General features: G+C 40.6%; 1 protein-coding gene across 33 annotated transcripts in view; it reads left to right on the top strand.

Annotated features, from left to right (window-relative positions):
• Window positions 1-26103, top strand: part of MAP2 (microtubule associated protein 2) — a 221026-nt gene that overhangs the window by 11886 nt on the left and 183037 nt on the right. For 27 of the 33 annotated variants that reach the window (XM_033064517.2, XM_033064528.2, XM_033064545.2 and 24 more), the window contains one exon: window positions 12674-12758. The exons of 4 other annotated variants lie outside the window; for them this stretch is intronic. The gene's annotated coding sequence lies outside the window, so the exon portion shown is untranslated. The remainder of the gene's footprint in view (window positions 1-12673; window positions 12759-26103) is intronic. 2 more of the 33 variants (XM_033064513.2, XM_033064516.2) reach the window with 1 other exon arrangement.

The raw sequence follows: 26103 nt of genomic DNA, 5'->3' as shown, positions 1-26103 counted from the left end.
TCTGCATTTATCTCTTTCAGTTTTACCTTTCAGTTTAGTCACTCATTTTGTATTGAAACACAGCTCTGGGCAGAGTTCCACACAACTATGAAACCCGCTGCATAGATGAAACCGTGGAAAAAGATGTGATATTCTTCTACTGGATTTTGTTTTGAAGTGACAGAGTGCTGGTAGAGCTTTTGTGTCCATGGAGGACAGTATTTGAGATGTTCATGGCACATGTGGCACCTGCAGACAGGAAAAAGGACACCAGTGCCCTCTCGGTGGTTGTCTCGGCCTCTTCTGCGCTGCCATCGAGCGAAACGCAAGGTTTTAATCATAAGCTTTTTGGGGCTGTGGAGGGAGAACTGGAGGATATTTTCTTCCCTATCCTTCTGGTTCTGCTTTTTTGTGATGGATGCTCCTGTAATAATCCTGGTTTGAAAGTTGTCCTTTCAAGCTAAAATTATACAAAGCTATCAACTCTTTTCTATGTTGCATGTTTTTAGTTCCTGTCCGTAGGCAGAAACATGCCCTTGTAATTTTAAATCATTTCACAAGGTTCTGTCTGTTAAGTCACTGTCTCCATTCATGGGCAGCATGGTTACTGAGTGTTTTGATCTGTATGTCTGTTCATGGGGAAAATAAGCTCTTGTGAAGTCATGTTATCTTGTGGAAAACCTGGGCAAACTCCAGTAAGTGATGTGAAGGAGATAAATTTTAAAATGCTAAGGAGTTGAAATGACACATGTACTTTACTTCCTCACCCTGGCTTGTGGGTTTTGTTGAAAACAGTGATGTGAAAATGTAACACTTGAAGCTCTAGAGATGTGGCAAACCAATGGCACACATTTTTCTCAGTTTGGTAGGTTGACATATGTTCATGTTATGATTGATAACTTTTCCACGTGTATTTTTGCTTCTGGCCATACAGGTGAATGTGCAAAAGATGGTTGGTGTCATTTTTTGTCAACTTTTGCAGCCCTTGGAGTACCTGTCTCCTTAAAGACTGATAATGGGCCAGCCTATACATCCAAACAGATGGACAATTTTTTTCATTTGTGGGGTTGTGCTGTGTCATGGGTTTTCCACATTCCCCTACGAGTCAAATGATTGTTGAATGGGCCCATAGGGCTCTTAAGTCCATGTTGTTAAAACAAAAAAAGGGGGAGTTTAGGGATGGGGAAGACTGCAAAAAATCTTAATTTGAATTGTGTTCAAAATGCCCTAACCCCCATCCAACACCATTTTAGTGAATCACAGGCTCAATTAGAAAATACTTAAGTACTTACTAAGAGTCTTCAAAGTGGAAAATGGGAAGGACCCTTTCAGTTGGTAACCTGGGAGTGAGGATATGCTTGTGTTTCCACAGGTTCTGGTCCACAATGGTACCAGAGTGCAAGAATGGTCTGACCAGCCTTGGTTGCTCCGCCTTCATGATCAGCTTGTTGGGAAACTGAGGGAACGAGAGGAAGGGAGCTTGTTTGCTTCAGGCTGTGGGTCAAACATGTTCTAATGTTGGGATTGTTTTGTTATTCTTGTTTGTATAGTTGATCAAGCACTGAAAAAAGTTATGGTAGTACAGTTTGAAAACAAAAAAGGGGGGATGTAGAGAGAGGGAAGATGGAATTGAGCTACAGGCTGTGAGATGTGCCTCACACTGAAGTGTGTTCCTGACGTGGCAATGTGTGTTAGGTCACTTAGTGAAGAAATACTGTAGAAGGAAATCCTGTGTCTTGAAGTAGTGTATAAAACCAGCTCGTTTCTCACAATAAACATCTCAGTATCCCCTCCAATCTGAGTGTGCATGTAGTTGTCACAAGCGTGAAATGTGAGATGCTTTATGCAAATTAAATCTTAGCGCAGTAGCAGGAGCCAGGAGAAGCTTTCCTTTCCTATTGAATAGTCTGGGATGTGATCTCTTGGCAGCCAGGGCTTATCCCAGCTGGTTCTCTGGGGTCTCATGCCTTTGCTCCTATGATGCCTGGTCCTTGCCTGACCCTGTGGGAAGCTGGCTCAGTAAGTTGAGCTGGGGCAATGCTAGTGCTGTACAAAAATTACTTACTTTCTACCGGTGCAGCTCTCAAAAATGTTCCAGAGCACTGGTGAAGGGGAGGGGCAGGAATGTGTGTCAGGAAGCTGGAAGGCTTTTACATGTCTTACAGGGATTTTAAGGAGCTTAAATGCTCCATTTTGAAAATAAAGTTAACAGGACATAACTGCACTGATGGGTTGTAGTGCTCCCTGAAAAAAATCAAATTACCCTGGTTGTCAACCTTGCTTAGTACATTTTAAATCACCTGTTTTCAGTGTAAATGGTACTATTGCAAAAGCTGCTCTTACATTGGAATTTAGGTTTGTGTTTTTTTTTTTTGTGAAGTACACAAAGCAGAGGGTCACAGTGAAAATGTTGCACTTCTTATTAAGACTCAAAAATAGTCCAGGCAGTCTTTTGGTGATAGTTACAGGGAGATATGTGTAGTAATAAACAGCCCTTCTAGGCTTTCTGCTGTGGGCTCTGAACTTTGCTGTGCTGCAGCTGACTTGCTTGCAAAAAAGCCCTTGTCTGTGTCTTTAATGAAGGACTTTCCTGAGGTAGAAATTGCCTTCCATGGAATTAAGGGAGGAGGAGTGATGTGTATTGTGAAGAAAAGCTAAGCCAGGAAACACCTGGCAACCAGATGGCCCCTAGCATGCTTCATTGTACCCACACCTTCATTAAGGATTACTTTAGGCTGTCTCTGGGTAATAGATTTAGAGGTTTGGGGTCACAAAGAATTAGAAAATTGTAGCCAGTTGCAATTAAACGTGAGTTATTTTTAGAGGACAAAGAATTGAGCGGAAAGCTGAATTAGAGCTACTTGACATGTTAGGACTTGAGTACCAGGGTGGTATTTTTCAGATGACTGACAAAGTAGCCCATGCACTGCAGTCAGAGGCACAAAACCACCCAGGGTGGTGACAGGTGGGCTAGAGATGGCAGTAATGGCAGTAATGTGCAACTTTACATTAGGTACTTCCCTCTGAATATTCATGTGTGCAACAGTTCAAGGTTACTTAGACTGTTAGTGTAATAGAACTGTATGGTTTGCACTGTGATTTCAATAAGCCTGGTTCAGTATCTTACACTTATGTTTTACGTACATTTAGTTTTTGTTTCCCTGTCAAAGTGCCTGCAGATCAAGAAGGGCAGGCTCAAGGTTTTAAACTTTTCAGGTGAATTTTAAGAGTATTAGTAGGGAAATAGAGATTTGGGTAGAGCAGTACACAACAACATTTTTTGCGTTGTTGACCACTTGGCAGCAGTTGGTGGCATGTGGGGGTCAGGAATTCAAGGTGAGCCTGTGTGGTTGCACAGAAGTGAGCAAGGGGAAACAGCTCATTCTCCTACACCCTCAGTACTTATCTGCTTACTCCAGCATGTAAAAAGAGGCATGGCAGTCCTGAGGTGCATGGGAGTGTTTTGGCTGTCTCACGGCCGCACTGGGAGATGCCGTTTCACGAGGGAGCTGCTTTGTGAATAAGTGGCTCAGATCTCCCAACTCTTGCTGAATCCAGGACTGATTGATACTGCCCTGAAGCTTACCCTGCTCTTTGCCCTGCCCTGAAAGGTCTTTAACTGCCCTGGGAGAATAACACATGCTATAGAAACTTTTCTAGTCCAGGGGCCATGTAAATGCAGATTACCTTCCTTAAAAACATTTCAGGGCATCTTCAGGAAGCTTGAATAGGTTGTTCCTTACTTTCATTTTCATGGTGTTGGTGCAATAGTAAAAGCATTGCTGGCTTTTATCCTGTGTGTTCTTTAGAGCGGCTTCTTTGCAGAGAGTGTATCTCTGTCAGTTTAATGTTAAAATGTTTGTAAGCACAACTTGAAAACGCTTAGGATCGGAACACCAATTTAATTACTTTTTAGCATTGATATCAAAGCTTATTGTGAATTTAATGCACTGAGTTCTGAGGAACCCACCTAAAAAATGTTTTATGTATTGCTTCAGTCTTTAGGTCTACATCCTGTGGGGTTGGTTCTACAGCTGAGATCCTTGTTAAAGATAATCTTAACTTCCATTATGCAACTGAAGTGTTTGTATTTTAATTGAAAACAAGCCAGTGGTACTGTACCACATGGTATGGGGCAGCCACATAAATATGGAGCAAGTGTCTTGAAAGCGCAGATCAAGTTGATCAGTAAACCATTTCATTTCCTTGTCTCTGAATCTGAAAGGCTATATGGCATTTGTTTTACCCTCAGTAGAGGAAAAATAAAACTTTGCAGTTCTTGAAACCTTCTGCCCCAAGCTGGGCAGTCCTTACACTAATAGTTTTCTACCCAGAGAGGCAACAATATTCTTTCACTGTGTGTTGATGGTGTTTTTCAGCAGTGAAAACCCTATAGCAACAGCTTGGAAAGAAAAGCAGGGGGAGTATGCCTGAAGGATTTACTGTGCTGCTCTTGGTTTTCCCTTTAGAAGAGCCCAGCTGTCTTGAAGTTGAAATTACAATGTAAATCCTAAATTAGGCATAATTAGGGTACTTCCTTTAGACAATGTCTGATGCAGGCAGCTTTGGTTTTGGGAGTATGCAGGCTTTTTGAGTGTTTGAGCAGTGAATAAGGGAGGAGATGATTAGCAATTAGGATATTGTGTTGGTGCTTTCCAAAGTTGGGACAAAAAACAGAACACAAGCTCTTTTTCCTCAGGAGTCCTGCTGCTAACAGTAAATCTGATTAAGACCTGTACTTCAAAATGTACAGAATTACTGCTCCAGCAATGTATTAAAATGAGCAGAAGGTTGCGGTATGGGTCTTGGTGTGTTTTGTGTGGCATTTTGCAGAGTTGGAATGGAGAAGTCCTGGGATATCTTGCTTTAATGGGGCCTGCCAAAGTACTAAAGACTTCTGTGATCTGGGTTGCAAGGTGGCTTGCCTTAGCTAGGAATCTTTACTTTGTCTCTGCTGGGCTTGGGTCAGTCCTTGGAAGAAATGTGTTTTGCAGAAACACTGGAAGTGGTAACACAGGCACAATAACCTGGTTTTTGTCAGGGAGTTGGAGTTAGTTCTAGCACCTGTGGAACTTGCTGGAGGCCTGAGCATGTATGAAACAGTAGAGAGAATTTTGGTTGGAATGAGCCTGGGGAAGCAGGCTGGGACTCATTCCCAGCTGGAAGCTGAGTGACTGTGGTGTTTGTTATTCTTGGTGTTGGGGTTTTGGCACCTGCTTTCACACTAAATCAGCTGTTGAGAATGTTGTTAAGGTCTGTAAAAGTCTCTGTAAAGGTGCTTAGGGCTCTCTGCTCTACATCTGACAACTTCAGGCTCCTTCTTTTTCTTTATCTTTTCTCCCCTGAGGACTTGTGGTGTAGTGTAGGGGACGTTAATGACAAAACAAAGTTTCAAGACTTCAAACTTATAACCAATTAATAGCAGTAATTATTGTTTACAATATTACTTTTGCTAGGGAATGTTGTGAAGTACTTACTGATGTGTGTCATACAGACAATCATGGTCTAAAGAGTTCATAAGTGGTCTTGAGTTTTATGGGTAATGCTGACATAAATTTCAATCTAGGAAAAGGCCTAGCTTTTAAATAGTGTTGCGGAGTGGTCCTGTGTTTGATTTAATCATGGTACATTGATGTTTACTTCGATGACCCAGAGACATAAATAATATTATAGCAGTGCTTTAAAATCGCGCTTTTTCACATTGTCTAGCTTAATATATTGACTAGGGAGGCAGAAAGCAAAGCAGATGTTTGTTTTCCTTTTTCCATCCTGAAAAAGCTGTTGTTCAGTTTTGGTTTTGCCATGTAGATTTTTTTTTTATGGTGACAACTGGTGAAATCATGCTGTTAGTCAGATGGAAAAGTGCATCTTCATAAAATGTCATTTGTGATACTGGAAAATGCCTAGCTGGGCTAATGCGGTCACTTATTTTAAGCAAATAGCTTAGATACTTCCTGCAGTTTCCTGGAGTCATATAATGGTCTACTTTAAGTCCTGTGTTTGTGAATCTTGAACTATGACTCAGGGATTTAATTCCTCCCCTCCCCCCCCCCCCATTTGGAAAATAAAGATGACTTTCTACAAGTGCCCAATCGTGAATCTGACAATTTTGTCGAGAATTACTATAATTCTGCGGAAGTTTTAAACCAACTCAGTCCTTTACTAGAGAATTATTCCTGCTTCATAATGCCATTTGCTTAGAAAAATTCTTCAGGAAGTCTTTTTTTCTCCCCAGAGTGCTAAGGATATGAAAATTTTCTTACAGAACTGATTGGCATTGCTGTGAAGTTCCCCAAGGATATTCCATACTGATCAGCATTGATCCTTTCATTGATTTCCAGTAAGCTTTTCATATTACATCCTTACTCATAAAACTGTTTATCACATACTTGTCTATGTGTGCACATATGTGACTCCACTGAGCTGAAGGGAACTTAATATACAAATATTACTAATACTTGGATTGTGTTAAACAGAAACAGTGTCAGCAGTAGGGACATGACTGCCAACACATGAGAGCTGTCACCTGGACGGTTTTCAAGTAAACGATGTTTTTACCTGCAGTCATTACATTTTTGCACTGATGTGCATAAATCACTGAACTCTTCTGCAACCTACATTCAAATGTCAGGATAATAACTCCTGCACATACAGGAAAAACTATAAATGGGAAGCTTTTCCTAAGGCAGCAATGACTTAGTAAGAATAATGTAGTGCAGTATCGACAAATGTAAAGAGTGATAGAATAACCTGCACATGTCTTTTGAAATATGAAATTCATACTATAACAATCTTTATGATCAATTGACAAGAACTATTAAATAATCTTACTAGATTCTAGTTTTACCCCACTTGCCATGCTGAGATGATTTCTACAGTAATTGTTCATTAGTATGCCCCTTAGTCCTTTTCCCTCAGTTGCTTAGTTGTATGAATCATACGTCGGAGAACCTTAGATGGAATAAATAGATTTTGTTTCTTGTTCTGTAAAGGGGAAGGTTCTGTGTTCTGCTTCCTGTTGCAGGGGAGGCTGATATCAGTCTGGTTGTGAGGCTCAGGTTCTTGATTGCAGCTTCACTCTCCTCAAGGGAGCTGTCCTGCAGGACTTTACCAAGGGCCCTAGATATCAGACTGGGTCTGCTGTTTCACTGTGAATTCAATAGGAGAGCAGGAATGCAGGATAGAAAAGTGATGAATCTAGAGCCTGTTTGATTCACTCAAGAGAGGTATGTTTTATTATCATCTTCCATTGAAAGAGCTTCCAAGGCAGATAAAATATTGTGGGGAGTTGTTGTCTCCTACTGAGACATGCTTTACCTAGAATCCTCAGGAAAATTCAAGTCTGCTTTATATTCATTGGTAGAGTTAATACAGATCCATTTTATGACAAACTTATTGCTTTCATTTATTCTCTACAAAGCTTGTGGGAGGGACAGTAGTAACTTGGATGAGATTTAGTGATTTTTCCATAATTTTCTAGACTATCCTACAAGCGAGCAGCATAGAAACCTTGCTAAAAATTGCGGTTTAATTACTGATTACTGATGTATTGGGATTTATGAAGGGATTCCTTGCAGAACAAGGGGCAATGTATAACAAAATCAATGGCCTGCCAGCTTTAGATCTTTTTTTAAAAGGGAGAAAGTGCAGATGCATTAGTGTCACTTGTACATTATCACATGTAATTTCTATGGTGACTTCTGGGAAGGATGAGGGAGACTTCCTGCCTGTTCAGACCATGAACATAAGTTGGCAAATTAATCTAAAAACGTAGGTATGTGAATATGCATGCAGGTGAGCATCCATGTGGGTTTTGTTCTGTACTCATTGAAGCAGCAGAGAAAGAGAGATGAGTTTGTGCTGGGTCTGAAACTGCAATGTTTCAAAGGTAACCGACGTTTCTATTCACTCTTTCTTTATGTAGTATTCTACAGGCTTGATAGTTCAGCAGTTAAGCCTGGACTGTAATCTCTGGAAATCTTTTTATGAGAGTTATTTTGCAGTAAAACAACTAGCATGTTTTATAAATCCTTATGTGTCAGTGGAAGGTCGCCTGCTTATGTACCACCAGTCAGGATTTACTCTTTAGGTATAAGTGACACCTGTGCCTGAATTACTAATTGTTGGACATTAGGTGATTTTTAGCTACTGTAACAAAGTTTCATTTTGGCATTTTCCAGTCAAAGACAAAAATATGGTTTTGGGTGTTTTTCTCCAGTTGTGATTGAAGCCCTTCTTTAGCAAAAACCAGGTATCGTGTGGCATCAATGCCAACCTGTTCATTAGGGACAAAAAGGAGTCTGCACTTTCAGACTGTTAGCACCTAAAGTGTGGTTATTCCCTTTCCTGCACTTCAAACATACATACCCTGCTGTGGCACTGTCCTCAGAGCTGTCAAGCCTTTGGGGCAAGACTCGTCCTTTGGTCAGAACAGCCTGTGTGAGGAGAAAATCTGTGGGTAGAAATTTCAAAATTTTAGGTGTATTATAAAAAAACGTAGATTTCAGTATGCTCTCAAACTGGCTTCTAAGTACACAGGGAGCAGTGTGTTGATGTCAAGGAATCTGGAGAGGGAAAGGCAGGCTTGGACTGAGCATTTTGCCTGTGTTCTGTGGTCCTGGACTGCTGTGTTCTGTCTGAGGTTGGTGGCTGTGTGTGTCTCTGTCTCTTTGGTTGGACTGACAGCTGCCAGTGAATGCTTATAGAAAAGGCAACCACCTCCTCTGCCCAGCCTCCTGAACTGTGTGGACAGGCAGAGGACTGCTGCCTTTTAAGATCCCTCTGTCCCTTCATGATCCTTCTGTCCTCCAAGGATGTCTGGGTGATTTTATTTCCTTCCCGATTTTCATCTCCAGAGTATTATTTTGGTGCAGGTTCTTAAAGCCCTAACAGTCTTACCAGATGCACTGGTGATAACACCATGCACTGTCTAGGTATCTGTACGCACTTCCTGATTGATGAATGTTCATTAGTCCATATCATGGACATTAATCCCATGAGCCAGCTCCAATCAGCAGCTGAATTGGGACCAGATTTGGCAGGGGGAACCAAGTCTGTCTTTGAGCGCAGGGCACATAGAGGAGAAGAGGCAGGTCTTAAAATCAGTGTGTAGTTTTAATTGTTTTGGTTTTCTTGAGGTCTTGAAGCAATGCAATGGAGGTTTTTTGAAGCTGACATAACAAAATACTGGGATATGCAGCCAAGTCCATGTGGGTGGAAAAAAAAAAAGGAGGTGTTGCTGATTTTTATAAACACTTGTGTTCTTAAGAAAGAAAGAAAAAAAGGAACAGACTTTCCCAATGATTCTCTGAGAATGTAAATGCCATGAGTATTTTGGTTAATGTCAGAAATGGCATTTCCTGTGCTGTCTTTATTGCTCAATTGCCTTGTCCTAGTTACATAAGTTGTATTTTATCAACTGGAGCAGATGTATAGAAAACCAGTTGGAGAACTCTACGAGTCATTCATCACATTCTCACAATTTCCAGCTAAATTACTCATGCTCACAGTTGCAGTGAAAAGAGAACTCAGGTATTCTGCATCAAAGCATTGAAGCTGCATCCTTCCGCCTGTAAACTAATTATTTTTTGCCTTATATTTGATGATATGTAGGTGGAAAACTTGAAAATTAGCACAAACATCCATTGTTTTCCCCAGAGACAAATTTCAAAAGATTTTAGCAATTATGCAACTCCTTTCACCCTCAATAAAACCTTATTTCTTGCAGTGGTTGGCGACAAATTCATTGTCACACTTATATTTACACCTCATGTGGTGAGGGATGCTTGTCACCAACCTACATAAGCCATTTGCTTTACAATAGTGTATTGACCAACCCAATATAATGTTTTATTTATGCAACCAACCCTAAAGAAAATACTTTTAATCAAGAGATTCTATGTATAGAGGATTAATTATGACAGATGTATAAATAGCGTTCAGGTAATTTTGAGTTTTTTAAAAGAGGACAGTGACTTTTAAAAATATTTGGCAGTGCACAGTGTGGCCTGGAAGTGGAGACTCTCTAGTGATTGTTCACTGTGATTTGTAGGAGAAGAGGCTTAGAACTGCCTGGACTCATGGCACTGTTTGCTCTCCATTCTGATCCTCTTGCTAGGCTGATACAAGATGGCCCCCTAAAGATGCTGTGTAGTTTTTATTAATCCTATTATCGAGTGCACTCTGCATTAAAAGAGTGTTTGCTGTTCAGAGCTCTGAGATGCTGCAGAGCTGGGGCAACATTACTTAAAATGATAATAATGACCAACTCAGTTCCAGGCAATCAAAAATCCAAAGCAATCCAGGAGAAGTTGGAAGAAAACCAGCTAAAAAATCTAGCCCCAAATGGAGCAGAGGACACAGTGTTTAGAATAGCAGAAACATGGGAATCTGTGAGGCTCATCTAATATTGCATATCTGTTTGTGAGAGCAGAGATTTAAATTGTGTGGTGACTTCTAGTGAATTGGAATGTGAATGGAGGAACATGCTTGATTTTGCCTCTTTTTGCAAGGCTGACCTGAACCTGCTTGCTGGTGGCAGCTGTTAGCTGTGGAGCTGTTGATCCTGTGCTGTGGAGCAGGGAAAACAGCAGTTGTACTAATCACTGGATCAGGCAGTGGGACTGCTAGGTCTCATTTGCTTAAATTGGCCAAGCAGTGCCTTTCAGTCAGTGTCACTAGGGTGAATGATATACTCAAGATTCGTCCTGGTATCTTCATTGTAGGCCATAGGTCTTACAATATAAATTATTAAATTACTGTAGATGAAACACCAGAGAGATTGGTCCTTGAGTCCCTTGGGGACTGTGGTATTGCAAATTAACTGCTCACAATTTACTTAATCAGAGCATGTGTTTATTTTTTCAGAAAACCTTCTCTTGTGACAAAAGTTCACGAAGCGGCTAATTGGATCAGAGGTACAGCTGGGACTCTCAGCTTCCTTCTGAGAGTAGCAATCTCCTTTGTGCATTTCTTCTCCAGCTCTCCATGATGTATTGATATGTAAGGACTTTACATTGAACTTCTGTCAGGGGCAGGTGAGCCCAAAACTCCTCAACACTCACTGTGCAGGAAAACTACTCTGCTGGCACAGTTCCTCATAGATAATGTGGCTTGCTCCCAGTTTCCAACATGCTCGTCTTTCTCCTTCTCACTATAAATAATGCTGCAGGAGATGTCTTTGTTAATGTTAATTGTATTTCAAAACAAAAATTTTTACTCTTGGATGATGTATCGTAAGGTGAGACATCTCCAAGTTCATTGGATCTGTGGTGTCAACTACAGTTTGTATAGTTTAGATTGTAGGACAGCTTTAGACTATGAGATCTTTCCTGCTAGTCTGAAAAATCTAGATCCTCAAAGAAAATGAGTGCAAATGTTTGGCTCTTATGCAGAGTGATCTGTTGCAGGTGTGGATGTAGGGGCCAAAAAACCTATAAGGCTGGTATTTTCAAAAGGATCTGAATGAAATGTAGTGGGAATTGGGATGCACACAAATCCTGAATTTCTTTGTACGCAGGGCCAGTAAATCACGTGCAGCCCATGAGGGCTGGCTGCTGCCCATGTAATGTGTTCCCTCATATGTAATCCCAATTAGATGTGTTCCTTCTGAGCAGCTCAGTGTCTGGGTGGGTGACTGCATGGAGCTGTGTGAGGTTGCCGCAGAAACCTGTTGTCCTCCTCCCAGTCGTCCTAGAGGACTTTGGCCCTGATGTTCACGTCCTAATTCTCTCCATGCAGTGTGAGACCAAAGAAGATAAAAGCTCTCAGGTCTTGAGTACAGGGACAATGTTTGTTCTCAAAAAGTGTGTCATTATTTCAGCTCATGAGATGGAACAAGGCTTTAGTAGTCGTATTAAGTTTTTATTTTGAGAGAAAGAGAACATGAGGGGTACTTGTCGCTCAGTTTACTTTTCCTGATCCTCAGTAAATTTATCTTCAATGTGTTTGCATTATGTTCAGGTTATCTAAAGAACTTGCAATTACTCCTTCTCTTTTTTACCCCCAATTCTCATCTCTGCTGTCATCACCATGAAAAAAAGCATTCTATAGCAATAGATTTGCTGCTCTAAATGAAGGGAGTTCCTTTTAATAAAAGTTGATTTAGTGTCTGAAAGCAGAAAAGTCATGGCTTGTCTGCTGGATCAGGTGGTGTAGTGGTGAAGACCAACTGACGCAGGAGCTTTTGTTCTTGGTGACAAGTATTTTTCTGATAAGGATATGCAACTTTAGGAAATAAAAAATTATAACTACTTTAACACCTGGTATCAACAAAAAAACCTGAGTGTGCTCAAATAGCAGAATATTATTTTTCTGTAGTTAAAACTGTTTCCATCATAGTATCTTTAGGGATTACAAGATAATAATAACTTGTCAATTAAAAAAAAGAAAAATTTGCCAATTGAAAGTTGGCTTCAGATATATTCTCCTGACTGGATTTTTTTTAACAGTATCATAACAAAAATAAATTGTTATATTTAGATTATAGAAAATAAAAAAAAAATTCCTGGCAGTCTGTCATCTGGGTTGGATCTTTAATGAAAACTACCATCTCAAAATGAGATTCAGTTTTGGTGTTTAAGATGCTGGTTTGTTGTTGTTGTTTTGGTGGGGTTTTTTTGTTTGTTTGTTTTTTTAGCAAAGCATGCTTAGCTATCTTGTAGTTGTAAACAATGTGTGTGTCTCCAAATTCTAGCTCTGCTGGAAGCGCTGGGAAGTGAGGTTCCTGGGTGGTGTTGGTAAGTCCTGGCATGCATCTGTCTGCCCCTCTAGAGCCACAGGTATGCTCCAAGTTGTGTCCTTGCATGCCATGGCTGTTGGTGAGGGCCAGCTTCTCCATCATGCAGCATGCTGTGACTTCAGTGCCACGTGGATGCATGTTTATGGATACACATCCTGATCCTGCAGTGTGCTCTTGGAAGAACCGTTCTGGTTCCACTGGAGTGCTTTGGAAAGGAGTGGATTGCTCTGGGAAGCCGTGACTCCATTGTCGCTCTGTTTGTGAGTGGGCTCTCCATTCCCCCTTCTTCCTTTGCCTTGAGGAGAGCCACTGCCTTGCACAAAACCTGAGTGATTTCCAAGGAAGCCATTCCAGTCTGCTTTGCAGTAATTCTCTTTGAGTGAATTTGTTTGGTAAATTAACAATAGTGTCTGGCAAACTGGGTGCAGAGTTTCCTGAAGGGAAAACAAATACGAATTTAATATGAAGAGTTAATTTACATGTTTCTGTTTTGAAAATTAATTTTTTTCACCGTTCTGGAAGCTGGGTGAATAGTCCTGGAAGCGCAGAGAAACAGGAATAGGAAACGTGCAGCTTGAGTGCAACATTTGAGATACTACCCTGTACAGAGGATGACCTGGGGACTCCAGCCTGGCACTTTGGGGTGGAGTTGCTTAAACAATCCTCTTAAATAACAAATCTCAGAGTTTGTTTTGCTTTTTTTGGTAGTAAGTCAATTGTGAATCCTTGTTTGCATTATTCATCAGGCCTCAAAGATGGAGGAATAGGTTTTAATGAATTAATGTACTAATATTTTTCCATCAATATGTCAGTTCCTGGGGGGCAAGCATCTGTTTCCATTTGAGGTGTGTGAGGATTCAGACCTTGGCGTCTTTGCTGATGCTGCCACTGAAGAGGTCAGCTGCTTGGATAGTGGATCTTGGGACCCAGCTTTTTGTCTGTCAGCAGCTGGATTGCACCATCATGGAATTTCATGCAGGCTATTTGCATAAAGGTTGGGTGAAGCAGCACAGTGAGTGAGACCTGGGAAGAGATAGCGCAGATAGGCAGTGCTGTGGTACCTCCCAAAATATTTTTTTGTCTGTCCTCTTCTTGGAGCACATGTGCTTGTGGCAGATGTTACTGCTTCAGCCACTGATGCCCATTCTGGCTGAGACAATTGTGTTTGCTGCACTGAGTAACTGTGCTAACTTAGCTAGGTTCAACAAATTCCTGTGAGTAGCTGCAATCACAGCTTGTGGGGAGGCAGCCTCAGAAGGAGGTAGTATGTTTATGGTGAGTGGGGAGTAGTAACTGGAGAGCTACCAATGCATTTTCTTTTGGAGGCAGTATGGGAAGGACTGCTTTGTGTTCATTTAAAAAAAAAATCCTTGCAATTTAAAACTAGCTCTCTGTTTAGAGCAAGTGTTTGCATTTGAGCCTTTGGGAGTGATTGTGGTCAGAGGCACTAGCAGCACCTGCAAGTGGAAGCCTTAGCTCATGCTTGGTCCTTTCTCAGTTTCTTGATATCTTGAGAGGAGAGATCAAAAGACTTGGGAAAATGGATGGAGATGAGTGGGTGAATTGAAAACAAAGTGGTTTGGTCCAACCTATCACTGGAGGAAGATGTATTCCTGTGTTTTGTAGACAAAGTACTTCCCAGGACTTTGCCCTTGCTGACTAGGATTGCATGGGCCATGTGACAATCAAGGGCATTCTTTGCTGCCGTGGACCAGTGGTGATTCATAACTGGATGGATCATTTAATTTCTTGCTGTCTGGTTAGGAATTTTTCCTGTAGTTTGTACCCTCTGTTGTTACTAGGCCTTTCCTGCAAGATTTAGCCTTGACTTGCCCCTTTGGAGGGATAAGATGTTTGCTGGCAGCAACTGCATAATTTGTGTGTGCAGTTTTGAGTGGTTGTCTTGAGAAGTCTGATAGTCAGATGGAGTTCTTAGGTTTCACTGTCTGACCAAAAGATGACAGTGATTTGTTTAAAGATATTCTGACTGCTTCATTACATACTTTATTTTTAGAGGGTTTCAGTCCCTTCAAGTGAGGGATCATAAGTAGCTCAAATGTGTTCCTTTTCCAGACTTTTATACAGCTAAATGGATTGCATGACACTAGACCAACCTCTCCAGCCATTGAGATACTCTTGCTGCACTGAGACTCCAGTTTTTTTTCAGAAGCTACTGAGGGTTTTGCCTTTCATTCAGGCTCAGTTTTCTGAATCACTTAGTGAAATTTTATTATGTTTTCTTCTTGGTAGGGTGTCCCATCACTGAGAGTTCAAATACTTACTCCTTTTTATGTGAGAAATCCAGTCACAGCAAGCAGTGTGGATAGACCTGAACTCCACATTGCTACTGCATTTCTGGGAAATTCCCTAACAGTGGTATCATGTGTCATTGGGAGCTACTGTGTTATTTCTTAGTAAGATTTAGCTCTAAGCTGGAGTTGTACCCATAAAATACTTTTGTTCAGATGTAATACACTGCATCAGGGTGTTTCTTTCTTCCAAGACAGAGGAAAAGTGTTGAATCTCCAAAATGCTTCATGATGGGAACAGAGGTCTCACTGCAAAGTAAGTTAAGAGTAAAGGTTCAACAAAGTAAACCAGAATTTCTGCTAAGCACCTTGTGCCTTATATCTTTTAGGAGCGCCACTCTGCAGAATTGAAGTGCTTTTCTGTCTCAGTTTCACACAGGTGCCTTGTTTTTAGCTGAAACATGCTACAATCCACCCTTCAGACAGGTGAGCTTTGGAATCACAGCTAAGTATGAGCAGGGCATATTATGGCCAGAGTGAGGTTCTCTGGTGTAAAACCCACAATGATATGTACTGGAATGAATCCAGTAGGTGATTAAGGGGACAGTGAGGTTTGAGGAAAGACACAGAGGGAATTGTTTTTCTTCCATCTGCCAGAGGGGAGGTTATTCAGGAGTGTCAGTGCTGCCTTCAGCTGCCTTTTGGGTAGAGAGAGTGTAGAACAGGTGCTGCCAAACTTTTCTTAAAGCGCATGATGAAGGAGCCAGGGCAAAGGATTCAAGTTGAAACAGGGTAAATTCCAGGTGGATATAAAAAAAGCCTTTTGTATTGTGAGGCTGGTCAAACACTGGAACAGAAACTGTGAGAGGTTGTAGACTCTTCAGTCTTGGAGGTATTTTGAAGTTCAGCTGAATGAGGTCTAGATGAACTGCTTGGGATGGGTGTGTAGATAAGAGACCTCAAGAGGCCTTTCCAGCCTGTGTCATTGTGGGATTCTAGATCTGTGTGAAGACTGTACCCTTTTAAATGGAAACTGATGAGGAGGATCAGATGTGCTTGAGAGTAGTCAGCTCTTGTGTGGCTTGTGCAGCTCTTGTGTGACTCATGAGTTGAGTTCTAGCATTGACTTGGGATGTTACAGGTACGGTGAAGCAGGTGTGCAAGTCCTCCTCCAGTAGCAGCTTGTGCTCTGCTGCCCTTCTGGTTTGGAGGGTTTGCTGCAGGCTGTTGAACAATAATTTTGTGTAGATGTGGTGGAGTTGTGAGGAGCAGCAAAGAAACATCAGCAGATACACAAATCTAGCAGAGTAACTTTCTGAAGCAGACTAGTTTTTTCCACTCCTAGATTTGTATACCTGTATAGCTGTTTATTAAAAGGAACTCCTCTATGTATTGTTCCTGGCCTGGCAGAGTCTTTTTCTGAAGAGAGAGGGCACAGCAGCCCAAATGGGTCATCAGAAAATCATAGCAAGGATAGGAAGAGAGTGGTTTTGTGTACAACATTTAACAATTCAGCTTCTGACCAACCAAATGGCCCATGGACAACTCATGGCCAAAATAGCTGATTCTGCAGAGCAGCTATTCTGTCTAAGCATCAGAATCAGTGTCCACAGATTGTAGGTTGCTTTTTTCTTCTCTGGCTAGTCTGTGGGTAACAAATATTTTTACCAAGATCAAGCTGCTGTCTGTTGTTATAACTTGTGCCAAGGTTAAATGTCTTCTGCCTGGTTAAGACTGACTTTTATGAGGTAGGATGTGAAAAGTGAGTGAACCTGGGAGAAAAACAGGAGCAATACAGCTTCTGGTTTGTGTCTCAGTTCCATCTTGGAAATCTGCTATGGAAATGCTTAGACTAAAAAATGTCTTTCTTTAAGGACTGGAAACATCTTTCAGGAGCTCTTAAAAAGTGTTTGAGATAAACAGCACCTTTCATTGGTGGTTAATATCAGACTGTTATCAAGATTTATTGCTTTCACAATGATCTCTTCATTCCAGTGTGTTATTGTGCTTGGGCTCTCTGCCAGATCTGAGCCCTGCACAGTATCCCTTAGCAAATGAATATGGCATGGGAACATGTGAACATAGTATTTCTGTGACCATCACTCTAGCAGCAGAATTTCACTGACCCCTGAAATTGTATCTGGTAGGTTCACATCAGACAAAGTGATTCAGTATAATTTCTCTGGTGCTGAAAGCTTCACGTGCACTGCAAAATGGAGTGTAAGATAATCTTCCATAAGATATTTCCTGAACAAGTATCATTGCTTCTCTGTCTTGGGGAAGTGTCACAGTGATAATTCTCTAGTTACATCTGCTTTCCATCTGTCTTGGTGAATGGGAAAGGGAAATGGAGTTGGAGATCTAAACTTTATTTTTGAGGTCTCACAGGCACCATTGCCTGAGGCAGTATGTTGTTTAACAACTCAGGGACTGTTTGCTTAAACTACTGGAATTGAGCTAAGAACCACATTTTTTTAGTAATAGTATATTCTCTGGGAGTGAAATGTTTGTTTCTGCTGTCCCAGTGTTACTACTACACAGTAAAGCTTGATATGTCTTTTGCATTTGTATTTAGTAGATGTAGCGCACACAAAGAAACCTTGAAGAAGCAAACCAAAGCCAGCCAAACCAACAAAAAGAAAATTAAAAAATCTCTCTCTGGGTAGAGAGGTTTAATTAGTTCATCCCTGTGGTCTCTTTCTTACCCTGCTAACATTGCTTTGGTCAGTATCAAAAATACATACCTTGTAGTTTCTTCAGTATGTATTTGGATATTGCCCCAAACAGCATCTGTGGTGTGGGATTTGCTTGTTCTGGGAGAAGGAGCTGGGAGGTTTGGGAGCTGCTTGTGTGCTGGGATCTCAGCCTTCACCTCCCTGCAGGAACAGCTGGGAGCTGTGCTGCTCCCCTTGGGGGTGTGTTTGGTGTCTCTAAATCAGAAACTCTTTACAAGTTCTTACAGTATTTCTGATGCAGCATGACTCAGATGAGGTCCTGATTCCATCTGTGGTTCCATGTCATGTCTAGTATGGAAAAAATTCTCTGATAGCATTTTGTTTTTGTACTTGGAGTTGTTGCATGCAACTAACCTTTTCTTAACAGGATGATGAATTTTTTTCCATTGATACTTATTATATTAAGATACAAAAAGAACAGTGTACTGCAACCAGTAAAAGTGGTCTGTGAATGGTAAACGAAACAATTTTTTAGTGCCGTGATATTAATTAATTGCATTTGCATGAAATAATCCTTCATTTTCTGTATTGCTGTTCCTGGTTTGCTGCTTCTTTCCTGCTATTAATTGCTTAGTCAGGTATGGTAGCTTTGTTTCACTATGGGTGAGGTTTGTGCAGGAAATAATAAACAATGAGTGGAAGTAATTGGCTTTAGGATTTTTGTTTGCTTGCACAATTAAATCTGTTCTAAAAGGCTGAAATACCAAGTATATTATTGCTGCCACTACAAAACCAGACATGCTGCTTACATATTTAAAAATCATTATTTAGAGCTGGCTGAATGGCAAGTTTCTTCTCCCATACTGGGTAAAAGTCTCAAAATGTTAGGGTTTATTACAAAAATGCCCTGCAGAACTACTGATGGCTTAGATTTACAGTCCTTTAGAATATTACTGATACCTTAACTGTGTGTTTGCACAAGTAAACATGCATTCTGCTGATAAACATATTTTTAGATTTTGATGTTCTTGACTAGGACTGACGAACTGCACCAAATATGCATCCCAAGTTTGTGGGAAGATTTATTGTCCAAGGAGATCAGTAATTTTCTTTGGGCCTCTGCTGCTCTGATCTGCTTGGAGCCATAATCCATGAAGTTGGGTTTAAGGGTATAAATATTGTTGTAAATGAGACAATAATACAATTCCTGTGAAAAACCTGAGGGATAGTTGATGATCATTAATCAGTACTTTTTTTTTCATTTCTAAACAGAGTGGAAAACAAAGAGTGTCTATCACTAAATTACTGTTAATCCTTCTGAAGTGCCTTCTGGTGGTAATGAAAACTGCACACACGATTAAAAAGATCCAAAAATAAGTATTTGTCCAGATGAGAAGTCATGAGGAAGAGATAAACAAAATTACATTAATGGGGCTGTCAGAATTGTCTGTAAGCCAAAAGAATTAAATCAGTCTAGATTTCAGCAGCTAATTCAGGACAGAACATCACTGAGGACAGCAAGCCCCAAACTTTATTTAGGGTATGTTCTGATATATCCCAGGGTATGATTTATTCACTGTTTTTCTTACTGAACTTGAACATGTTTAACTCCTAAAGCAGAGTTTTCTGTTTTTTAATTCAACCATGTGGAAATCTTAGTGCGTGCAGAGAGTTGGAAAGTGGAGTCTGTGGGGTTGCAGCAAGGCTGAGAAATGTTTGTGAGTATTGAAACTGGGACTGAAGTTTTCATGTGACTTAAGGGTTGCTGGAACTAAGTTTCCTTGCTATAAAACTACTTGTGCTGTAATAGAAGCTGTGTGTGTGCTGCAAAGCAGACTGCCTAGGCTAGGGGGATAATTACTTGTGGCAAGATGTTCTGGACCTCAGAGTAGGACAGGGATGGAGGAGAGCTGAACACTGATTCATCCAGAGTTACAGCTATGCCCTGCTGTCCCCACACCTCTGTAAAGCATCTCCTCTCTTTTGTCCCCACCTTGCACATGTACTTCCCTTTAAGGAGGACATTTGCCTTTTAAGGGTTGCAGAAAGTGGATTCTCCCCTGAGCTGGTCTTGCTGTCAGAAGGGCTGAAAATATAGAACTTTGTTAATGGTACTTTTCAAGAGGTGGGTTGTAGCAGCTCCAGTGTTACCAGCAGAACTGTGAGCTCTGCTCCAAATGACTGAGAACCAGGTGTGAGGTGTTTGTGTTAGCCTGGGTGGCTAATAAGGTATGATGTCGTGCCAGCTGCTCACTGCACTGTACCATACCCATTCTCTCAAAATAACCCTTGTGGTGCATCTTTCTACTGAAAGAGTTCCTCATCAGAGGACCTGCAGTAGCTATTTCCCTTCTGCATTGAAAAATTTCACCTTTTCCTCTATGGATTGTTTTGTTTATTTGGTTGAGTTTTCTTGTTACAATGTCTCCCTGTTCCAGTCCCTTCCTTCCCACAATGTTGGTTTTTGGTCCCATCGTGTTGAATGATCCTGGCATTCAACAGGCTGAGAAACAGCACGTGGCTGGATGCTCCTGAAAAGAGAGGTCAGAGTAATAAATAATGCACACCAACCTAAGTATGCCAGATAGCCCTGGACACCCAAAGGGGACATTTATGATGTTACGATGTTTTAACCTATTTTAGGGTCTAATTAAATGTGTTAGTCTAAAGCAGTTTATATTTTATCTCCATTTGAAAGGGAGAATGCTTTCACCCTTCCCTGATCTTTAAATCACAGACTTGCCTGTGACTGTTGACGTCACCAGACACAGTATATACTGGCAAACAAGGATGCTTTGTAAAAAAATGTAATCAGACCGACCTGATAATTATATTTAAAGGGTGGGGAGAGAGAGGCAGTGAGACATCTGTGATTTAATCCCCTTATCGTTCTTTTTGTAGCAGTGGGAGTAGATGAGCAGTCAGGATTGCAGTGAGGGCTAGTGAAAAGTTGTGTGCTTGACTGGGTTGTTGCTGGGCTTTGTTTTGCACTACCAGAGCCAGTTTTACTTGTGCACATGCCGCTTGGGTTGTGTTGGCCAAGATCACCTTCTAATTGAAAACCAGCCCAGTTCCAAAGTCGGCATCAGCAGTGATACACTCCATTCCTCTACAGAGGAAGCAGAGCTCAGCAATATGCAGCAGATGTTGCCCACTGGATGACAGATGTGCTTAAAATCAGTTGTAAAACTGGATTTGGGATTTTGCAAGTTCACTTGAACTAGAACACATGCTATTTGATGGTCTGTGTGCTTTAAGAGACAGAACTCTATTATTCATAGACTGAAGTTCTGTGGAAGAATACAAACAAGTCTTGGAGCTCTGCTGTATGGACACTGAATTGTACCTGGGTACTGGAAAGACAGGTTTAGTCCTTGTTTTGTATATAAACTCCATGTGGGTGATCATATGTACTTACATTGCTCTGTGATGTTGTCCAAGACCCAGATGTGGGCACATAAATGGAGATGTGGAGAAAATTAGGTTGCGAACAACTGTTGCGGTATTGCAGCTGTAGAGCTGCTGGGATATCAAATGGGTTTCTGGTCCCTGTGGTCAGAGTAGCCACCTTTGGGTTCCATCACACAGCACTGTTGAGCTGCCAGAGTGACTTGGTGGCAGTGAGGTAGCTGGGCACAGTTGTGGGAAGGGCTCTGAAAGCTGGGGAGCTGCTTTGGTTGAGTTCCAGACCCAACCTTTGAGGTCCTGTTGGTGCCGACATAGATTATGTTGCAGTAGCACTGCTCTGGTTTTTTTTTCTTTTGGTTTTGGAGGTGTATGCTGCATGTATGGGGAGAAGGCCAGACAAATGCCAGTGTCAGTAATTTTTGGGAATTGAGAGTTGAAACAGCTTGTACTGGTACACTTTGAGGTGTTCTCTGAAATAGCAACTAAACTGAAATCAAACTTCTTAAAGAGTAGTGTGCTGGGAAGACTATTTGAAGTTGTAAATAGTGACTGAAATACAGGGCATTTGTAGTACACAATTTGCCTCTCACCAAGGCCTGCAGGTGGAATGGTGGTGTGGCATTCTGCTACTACTTCTGTTTATTTTACCTTTTCAAGCATCTGTTGTTCCTTTGAAATACTTTAATTGTGTCCTTTTGAAGTATGATTCTGATGATTTGGCTATAGGTGGAAATAAGATGCTTTATTGAGGCTGCCTGAATGGCTTGAGTGGCTGTGCTGATGGGAAAATGATGGAAGGATCCAGAAATGACTACTAAGTAGAATATCCTAGCTGTCCCAAGCACTGGGACTATAGCATATGATAGGGGCAAAAACCCTGTGTTGCAGAAAAGCACAAAACATAAAAGAAGTAGCGCTTAAATGTATAAAATATAAGACATCTCTTAGAAGTGTATTTATCTTTATATTGCTTCTCATTTGAGAATAGAAAGGAAAACTGATCAGGTTCCCAGCTCTTCAGTGGTTACTTTGAGGAATATCTAGTTCTTTTTGCTGCATTGTGTGCATGGAGTGCCCTGCTTTGTCCTAATCTCTATTTCCAACCTGATAGAGATGCCATAAAGAAGAAGGTTGAGGGGATGTTATGACCATCTCTGCCACCTTACCACTGTATTGCATGGAGATCTTTTCCTTTATGTTATGCTACTGTGTAATATACTGAAAATTTTCATAGGAAAAAAAAAAATCCCAACCAAAGTACTGTCACATTTTACGGTTTCAAAACATTCCTTTGGGGTAGAAGCCATGACAGTTGTCAGACATCTCTTTATGGTGAATTCAAGTGGCCTCAAAATAAAGTGAAAAGAACAGGAGTGAGTAAAATGCCTTTCCCCAGAAGGCTGCTGTGTGCAAAGGAAACTCATGTAGTGTATTGTACATAGAATCTCCTTTTAAAACTGATATGTTTAGGAGAAGAAAGGGAGGGATTTGCATTAGGGAAACTTGAAATCTACAGAATAATTGCCAGGAATGGAATATAAACTAGAAAACAAAGATCTAAATTTGATCTGCACAAAACGGAAATAGTTGGGAGTATATTCAGAGTTTGTCATGTTACTGCAGGAGATAATTTAGAAAAGAATCTGAAACATTTGTATGTGATGGACAAGGTTCAGAAATAGTATTTTATTATTTATCTAGTAATGCAAGTTGTTCTTCCTGCAACAGCAGGCACTAGTGAATATCTTCATAAAATGTTCTATATAGCATTGTTGCAGAAATTAATTTTAATTTTATGTACCATAATGGGGATGGCTTGAATAATATAAACAAACATTGCAAAGGATGGGAAGCTTTCATTACTGCAATTTAGAGGAAATTTTTCTGTTTTTTCCCCCTTTGTTTCTCCTGGACTACTTGCACACTGTTTGCAAACAGTTTGAAATTCCAAATGTTTCAGTGTCTGGTCAAAGTAAATCTAGCATCTCTGAAGGATAAAGGAGACTTGACTCAAAATGGAAAGCTTTTTACTCTTTTTATCTAATATGTTTTTCCGAGATTTTACCTGTTTTAATCTGCAAGCAAGACATAATTGAAAAAGAGTGTGCTCCCATGGCTGTTTCATTAATCATGATAAAATGAGATTTATCAAAATTTCATCCTCTTGTATTTGCTTGAAAGTTTTAAATATGTAAATGGGCAGTAAGCCTATTCTGAAGAACACAGAAGAGGTAATATTTTTATGACAGCTGCCAAGGCAGGTCCATTAATTATCCTTCTTTGTTAGAGCAGGAAAATATTGAGAGATTTGATTTTCTTTTTCCCATGGCCTCTGCAAAAAAGTGTACTGTACACTTTTTCACAAGGATACTTGCAAGCACAGATGTTATTATTAAAATAATAATGAGTAGAATTATGCCTTTTTTGCTGGAAAACAGCATCGAAGGTTATGTTATTGTCAAACAGAATGTAATACGAAAATTCTTTATTTCCCCTTGTAACATGCAGTTTGAGTGATCAACTTCGGTTATTCTAAATACTTTTCCTTTGCTGTTATCTAAATGTTTAATGCTGAATATAGTTTGTCTTTTGGAAATTGCATATAGAATTTATAGGCTCTTCTTCCTCCCATTACAAAGCATAGTTCATGTGTGTGTGTTTTCCTGCAGAATTAGGTAATTTGAAAGTCTGGCTCCTTGGTGTGGATCTTCTACCTTATTAGAAGGGCAAGGCTCTGGAAACTCATGGTGAGGTATTTGCAATGAGAGAATGAAATCCAGTGACATTTTTTTGTTGTTAAATATCTTAATAAGATAAATATCACCAGTACAACATTTTTTAAATTGGAAGATTGCTGATTTAAAATTTGCTAGAGTATTGTAAAGAAAAACTGAAGTCTTTTTCTTGCAAGATGGAGAAAATAGTAGAATTACCTACAAAACAGCAGAAGAAAATCAGATTTAACTTAACAATTTTTCACAAAAGCTGCATGATTCCTGCCAGCATCCAATACCACCAGAGAGCTGTTAAAAGTTTATTTGATTACAGGATTAGCCAGGCCACAAACACTTTTTCTCTTTTATTTTCCTTCAGAGGCTATTGCTCCAAGAGAGAGTTGCCTTCTGGGGTGCTTTGTGCAGGGATGAGCAGGCACTGTCATGGCCTAAATAAGAGATGGGTAAATAAAAAACCCCAATGGTTGCTCAGGGTTTTATTCATTTCCATGTTTTATCTTTACAAGGAAACCATTCACAGCAACTTACACAGTGTTGACTAATGGTATGAACTGACAGCTTTGCTTTTGCCATTCACACCTGTCCAGGACACCAGTTCTGCTTACTCACCATCACTTAAAATACCTTCATGTTCTATCCCTATCTCTGAAATCATGTGAATTATTTAGTAAGCTGCTACAAGGATTTCTTAGAGCAGACCTGCTTAACATGTTACAGGGAATACATTAAAGCATTAATTTTCCTGTCAGATTAGAAAATAAATTGATAAAATTACACTTGCGTTCCAACATAATGGCTGAGGTTACACCAATTCCTTAGGCTTCTTTTTTGAGAGGTGATTAGGAATTTATATTCTGCGGTCTGTATATGCTACTGTGTTTTCAGAAATTCTTCCCCTAAAGCTAAGAAGCCTAAGGAATTGGTGTAGCCTCAGCCATTATCTTGGAAAGCAAGTGTAATGTATTCCCTATGCCATGTTAAGCAGGTCTTCTCTAAGATGTATAAGATGCTGTGAATGGTTTCCTTGTAAAGATAAAACATGGAAATTAATAAAACCCTGAGCAACCATTGGGGTTTTTTGTTTACCCATCTCTTATTCTTCAAGAAAAAGACAAGTGAAAACATTCCCTGATGGGGATGACGAGGTGTGTTCTGTTTGCTTGTCTCATTTAGCTTGGATGCTATTTTATTTATGGTCTCAGGTGGGAAGTTGTGCTTTGGTTCTGTGCCTTGCCTTAAGGCAAGTACTTTCTGAGCAAATGGGAATGACAGAATGCACATGGGTCCTGGCCGCACGACCAGCTCAGGTGTGCTGAACATCTTACTGAGAGTTGTGCTTGCCTGCAGCTCCACTCTCTTCTGCTGCAGCAGTGTTACACCTGCCATGCTCTTGTGGCATCCTCTGCTGTGCCTTGGCAGAGTAACTCATCTGTGCTTAACAAGATCTATCCTCAGTGCTCAAGGGACTTGAAGGTAACAGTGGGTGCTGAAGCTTTCTCTTACTGGGGATATTCTGGTTCCTGATTCAGCCTTTACTGGATGTTCTCTCCTTAGGGCAGAATTATCCAGTTCTTTGGTTCAGTTACCATTACTGCTGGCATATTTGCCTTTGAGCTAGGGGCATTTCAAAGTAGGTCCTAGCCCTAAAGCCATCATCAACTCAGTGTACCCTTGTATGTAACTGTGAGTGTACTTGACTTGAGTGATCTTTTCCAGTTGCTGCATGGTCATTTGCTCTCTTGAATATTTTTTTTCCATTGTCAAGTATAGAAGAGTCATCTCTGAGGTATTTATAGCTATGCAGTGTTACATGTAGGGCTTTAGCACAGACATTTTGCCTCTCTAATGTGCACATCCCACATCCAGGAGGACCACGGATGGCAGGACTTTGTTGCAGTCAGCTGATGGGGAAAGCAATTTTTGTATTGAACTATGAGTGCTTATATATTGAGTTTTGTGAGGTGGAAAGTTGAGATGTCTGGGCTAAGCAGAGAAGAGAAATCATGGAGTTCTTGTGCCTTTTCTGTTGGATGGTGATCACAGTACCCTTCAGCTGTTACAGCACTTCGCTTACATCTTCCTCAGAACCTCTGCAAGCACTAGAATGAAAGTGCTACAAAAGTAGCTGGCCTTATACCAGTGCACTGCTAGTATTCAAGTGGTGTAGAGGAAAGGTGCTTGAGGATTGCAAGAAGATAGTGGGAAATCAGAGAAAAATGTGCAGAGCAGCCTGCTGAGGGAGAAGTCTTGGGGTAGTGTAGTTTGTCCAGGTGGATGATGACAGGTACTTGAGCACTGACTATCCTAAAAGACAGCTG

The sequence above is a fragment of the Catharus ustulatus genome, chromosome 7 (assembly GCF_009819885.2).
Source record: "Catharus ustulatus isolate bCatUst1 chromosome 7, bCatUst1.pri.v2, whole genome shotgun sequence".
NCBI classification, from domain to species: Eukaryota; Metazoa; Chordata; class Aves; order Passeriformes; family Turdidae; genus Catharus; species Catharus ustulatus.
The sequence above is the reverse complement of the archived record's forward strand: the minus strand, read 5'-3'. Positions and strand labels throughout refer to the sequence as shown.